The following is a 5,833-nucleotide window of genomic DNA, read 5'->3' as shown; positions in this document are numbered from 1 at the left end:
TAAGGGTGGGGGGGTTGTGTCATTCAATGAAATTGCTGAGCAGTCGGGTTAGAACGAATAAACGGAAGTCCTTCTTCACCCAAAGGGTGATTAACACGTGGAATTCACTGCCACTGGAGGTGGCGGCTACAAGCATAGCCAGCTTCAAGAGGGGATTGGATACAAATATGGAGCAGAGGTCCATCAGTGGCTGTTAGCCACAGCATATTGTTGGAACTCTCTGTCTGGGGCAGTGATGCTCTGTATTCTTGGTGCTTGGGGGGTATAACAGTGGGAGGGCTTCTAGTATCCTGGCTCCACTGGTGGACCTCCTGATGGCACCTGGGGGTTTTGGCCACTGTGTGATACAGAGTGTTGGACTGGATGGGCCATTGGCTTGATCCAACATGGCTTCTCTTATGTTCTTATGTCTTGGGCAGTGATGCTTTGTATTTTTGGTGCTTGGGGGGGGGGGTAACAGTGGGAGGGATTCTGCAGTTCTAGCCCCCCTGATGGACCTCCTGATGGCACCTGGTTTTTTGGCCACTGTATGACACAGAATGTTGGACTGGATGGGCCATTGGCCTGATTCAACATGGCCTTCTCTTATGCTCTCATGTGTGGGGCAGTGATGCTCTGTATTCTTGGTGCTTGGGGGGCACAGGGGGAGGGCTTCTAGTGTCCTGGGCCCACTGATGGACCTCCTGATGGCACCTGGGTTTTTTGGCCACTGTGTGGACTGGATGGGCCATTGGCCTGATCCAGCATGGCTTCTCTTATGTTCTTATGTGACACAGAGTGTTGGACTGGATGGGCCATTGGCCTGATCCAGCATGGCTTCTCTTATGTTCTTATTCGGGGGGGGGGGGGGGGCGCAGGGAATTTGCAGTTTTACATTCACAAACAGGAGGGAGGCGGGTCTCTGCCCCACTGATGGACTTATAGGATTTCAATTCCTCAGTGGGAACCCTCTCAAAGACTTCTGTACTGCAGCTTGATAGCCAGCATCCCAACAGGTGAAGCTGTGAGGCTTGCAGTGTCCTATGCCCCGGGGTGGGGGTGGGGGTTTGCCCTTCAATAGGGGAGGAGACAACAGTGGTAACTGCTGTTAGCTCATCATGTAGCCAGAAGGGAAGGATTCTGATGGAGCTTCAGGCCCTAAAACCAAGGCCATGGGAGTGCTTGGGTGGGTCGCTATAGGGCTGGTGCGGTCCCAAAGTTCTCACAGCTTTTCCACACTTCAGGTATTCTGGATTCCATCCCCCCCCCCCTCACAAAAGCCTTGTGCCAAGAGACTCAGGCCAGCTTCCCCCAGCGCCAATTGAGGGGGCCATCCTCTCCTTCTGTGCATCTTTCATCTCAGCCTGCGGCTGCCAGGAATACACAGGTGGGGGGTGAGAGGATGGTTTGGTTCTGCCCAGGTGCTTCATAGCACTGGAACCCAGTGCCACTGCTTCAAAGTCAGGAAGAGAGGTAGTGGGGAGTGGAGGAGAGAAACCACTTCCTTCCTTCCTTCCTTCCCTCCCTTTCTCCTTCCTTCCTTCCTTCCTTCCTTCCTTCCTTCCTTCCTTCCTTCCTTCCTTCCTTCCTTCTTTCCTTCCTTCTTTCCTTCCTTCTTTCCTTCCTTCTTTCCCTCCTTCCTTCCCTCCTTCCTTCCCTCCTTCCTTCCCTCCTTCCTTCCCTCCTTCCTTCCCTCCTTCCCTCCTTCCTTCCCTCCCTCCTTCCCTCCCTCTTTCCTTCCTTCCCTTCCTCCCTCCTTCCCTCCCTCTTTCCTTCCTTCCCTTCCTCCCTCCTTTCTTCCCTCCTTCCCTCCCTCTGTCCCTCCCTCCCTCCCTCTTTTCTTCCCTTCCTCCCTCCTTTCTTCCCTTCTTTCTTCCCTCCTTCCTTCCCTCCTTCCATTCCTCCCTCCTTCCTTCCCTCCCTCTCTCCTTCCTTCCCTCCTTCTTTCCCTCCCTCCCCCTTCCCTCCCTCTCTCCTCCCTCCCTCCTTCCCTCCCTCTCTCCTTCCCTCCCTCTCTCCTTCCCTCCCTCTCTCCTTCCCTCTCTCCCTCCTTCCTTCCCTCTTTCTTCCTTCCTTTCTTCTCTCCCTCCTTCCTTCCTTCCCTCCCTCTCTCTCTCCTTCCTTCCTTCCCTCCCTCTCTCTCTCCTTCCTTCCTTCCCTCCCTCTCTCCTTCCTTCCTTCCCTCCTTCCCTCCCTCCTTCCTTCCCTCTCTCCCTCCTTCCCTCTCTCCCTCCTTCCCTCCCTCCTTCCTTCCTTCCCTCCTTCCTTTCTTCTCTCCCTCCCTCCTTCCTTTCTTCTCTCCCCTTTTTTGTTTTTGTGCAACTAGTTGGAGGCCAGCAGAGTCGTGGGTGAGGTCAGGTGCTGCGTGGCCAGGGAGAGGCGTGTTCCAGGCAGTTCAGAAAGTAAAAAGAGTACAATAAAAATCTTTCAAACTTCGCTGAGGAAAGGGCCAGGGGCATAGCAGCCAGTGGCTCTTTAAGGCGTAATGGGGCCCTGACCCTGTGTTTCAGTATTTAAGGACCAGTTTCCCCCCCCACCCAACCCCAGGCCTGCCATTTAAAAACAAGGGAACTGTCTTACATTTGCACACAAGTGACAATTTTGGGGGGGTGTAAGAATGCTTAGGGGTTCATCTTATATCTAAGGTCATCGTCCCGTCCAGTAAGCACATGACTTCATCGCATACACAAAGTGGATAAATGGAATTCATGGCCACCACGCGGGAAGACTTGGCAAACTTTTACATGGGTTTATGGTTGACAGAGTCTCTTATCTGCCAAAATGGCTAAATGAAACTCCATGTTCAGTGGCAGACTACCTCTGGTTGTTGAAGGGAGGGAGGGGCGCTGGGAGGCCTTCCTGCTCTGTTTGTGGCTTCCCTTGAGGCAGGGGTGGCCGAACTGGGGCTCTTTCACACATCTTGTGTGTCTCTCAAATCCCCCCGCCCCCCAAATCAGCCAGCTTGGAAAAGGCATTTGTCTCTTTAAAACACTTCTCCAAGCCAACTGGTGGCTTGGAAAAGGCATTTATAAAGTTAAAGTTGTTTTATTTCCACCTCTCTCTCCCCCATGTATTTGCTTCCCCTCCCTCCCTCCTTCTTTTCCTCCCTTCCGCCCATCTGATGTTCATATCTTGTGGCTCTCAGACATCTGAGATTTTTTTTCCCAATTAAAAATTTTGTTGTCTCATATAAAGGAAAAGGGAAAGGAAAGAACAATGAAGGGGGATATGGGGAAATTAGGGTTGGAGGGGTTGAGCCAATAGCTCTTATATTTACATGTCCTTTCTTTTTACAAAATATCCAATTCTATTCATTCACAATCTATATATCAGTTACAATTTGTAGCTTCCGTTGTATCTCTTATTATATCATTCCATCACTTTATAGTTTTGTTTTGTTTTGCTTTTGGCTTGCAAGTACACATCTCTTATAATCGCACCTCTCAAAACTTTTATCGCAATCGATACAATATGCGGTATTAACCCCTTTTCCTAAATTCTTATATACAAACACCTTGCCGCGTAATTACTTCAAATTCCAAACTCATGCTACACCCAACCAATCTTTCAAGCATGCATATTTCCGTAACTTAATGGTTCCTTAAATAGGGAACAGGTCAGCCGTGGTTTACTTCTCCCCCTTGCTTTACAACCTTTGGGCAAGTAATAAATCCATCTGGTCCAAGGATGTTTATGCTACAGCCTTCCTGTGAGAACTCTCATACTGCCTCTGCCGCGGGTTCACACAGACACTCTTATCAGAGCTGAAAGAAGTGCGAGAAAGGGAGATGTTTTTAATAACCTAAATTCCTTAGTAATAATATAGTATGTAGTAACCTTTGAACCCATGACTCGAGCTGCATCTGTACGGAAAAAGTGCAGAAAAGGGCCACTAGAATGATTAAAGGTTTGGAACACTTCCCCTATGAAGAAAGGTTAAAACGCTTGGGGCTCTTTAGCTTGGAGAAACGTCGACTGCGGGGTGACATGAGAGAGGTTGACAAGGTTATGCATGGGATGGAGAAAGTAGAGCAAGAAGTACTTTTCTCCCTTTCTCACAATACAAGAACTCGTGGGCATTCGATGAAATTGCTGAGCAGTCAGGTTAAAATGGATAGAAGGAAGCACTTCTTCACCCAAAGGGTGATTACCTGTGGAACTCACTGCCACAGGAGGTGGTGGCGGGTACAAGCATAGCCAGCTTTAAGAGGGGATTGGATAAAAATATGGAGCAGTGGTCCATCAGTGGCTATTAGCCACAGTGTGTGTGTGTGTGTGTATTTGGCCACTGTGTGACACAGAGTGTTGGACTGAATGGGCCATTGGCCTGATCCAACATGGCTTCTCTTATGTTCTTATGTACCCTTTTGAAGTTATCCTATATAGCAACTGTGAAACGCTGCGTATGTCATTACTTCCAAGGCTTGTGTCCTTGGCAAAGCTTCTGAGTTTCTTAAATAAAGCAACTTTTGATTCAGCAACAAAAGACTGATTATTGGGAAATATCGATGCTTGATGTTTTGGAAGTAATGACATACCCAGTGTTACACAGTTGCTATATAGGATAACTGGATAACAATCGTACAGTGGCTGCTAGGTCATCTTAATTATCTTGTGCATTTCCTTCTCTTAGTTTTATAGGAAGTATGTCCATTTCTGCCATCTCTTCTGGTTTGAAATTTATTCTATGTGGCTCCTGCAATAAGCAAATTTGGCCACACCTGCCTTGAGAGAACAGGCTTGTGGTTCCGGGGCTTGCCTGCAGATGGCAGTCCAAAACCATTGAGAGGTGGGGAAGGCGGGTTTGAGACCCAGGAACGCTGCGCTCATGCCTGGAAACCGCCTTAGGGCTGCCAATCCTAGGGTTGCCAAGTCCAATTCAAGAAATATCTGGGGACTTTGGGGGTGGAGCCAGGAGACTTTGGGGGTGGAGCCAGGAGCAAGGGTGTGACAAGCATAATTGAACTCCAAGGGAGTTCCGGCCATCACATTTAAAGGGACCGTGCCCCTTTTAAATGCCTTCCTTCCATAGGAAATAATGAAGGATAGGTGCACCTTCTTTGGGAGCTCATAGAATTGGACCCCCTGGTCCAATCGTTTTGAAACTTAGGGAGTATATTGGGGAGAGCCACTGGATGCTATACTGAAAATCTGGTGCCTCTACCTCAAAAAATACGGCCCGCAGAGCCTCAAATACCCGCAGATCAATTCCCCATTATTTTCTATGGGAATAAGCTTCCTTAGGGAATCATGAGTTCCCAGCAGACATTTCCCTCCCCTTCCCCTGCTTTCTGATTATCCTGAAGCAGGGGGAGGGCCTCCAAACCGGGGGATCCCCTGCCCCCACCTGGGGATTGGCTAGGGTTGCAATCCCCAGGTGGGGGCAGGGGATCCCCCTGTTTGGAGGCTTTCCCCCCCGCTTCAGGGTCATCAGAAAGTGGGGGTAGGGGGGGGAGAGAAATGACTGTTGGGAACTTCATTATTCCCTATGGAGACATTCCCATAGAAAATAATGGAGAACTGATCCACCGGTATCTGGGGTTTTGCGGGGGGGGGCTGTTTTTTGAGGTAGAGGCACTGAATTTTCAGTATAGCATCCAGCACCTCACCCCAAAATCCCCTCCAAGTTTCAAAAAGTTTGGACCAGGGAGGCAAACTCTATGACCCCCCAAAGAAGGTGCCCCTATCCTTCATTATTTCCTATGGAAGGAAGACATTTAAAAGGCGTGCGGTCCCTTTCAATGCGATGGCCAGAACTCCAAATCAATGCGATTTGGAGTTCAATTATGCCTGTCACTCCCTTGTGCCTGGCTCCACCCCCAATGTCTCCTGGCTCCACCCCCAAAGTCTCCTG

This window comes from Heteronotia binoei, chromosome 2, assembly GCF_032191835.1.
Source record: "Heteronotia binoei isolate CCM8104 ecotype False Entrance Well chromosome 2, APGP_CSIRO_Hbin_v1, whole genome shotgun sequence".
Classification (NCBI taxonomy): domain Eukaryota; kingdom Metazoa; phylum Chordata; class Lepidosauria; order Squamata; family Gekkonidae; genus Heteronotia; species Heteronotia binoei.
This window is presented reverse-complemented; position numbering follows the sequence as displayed.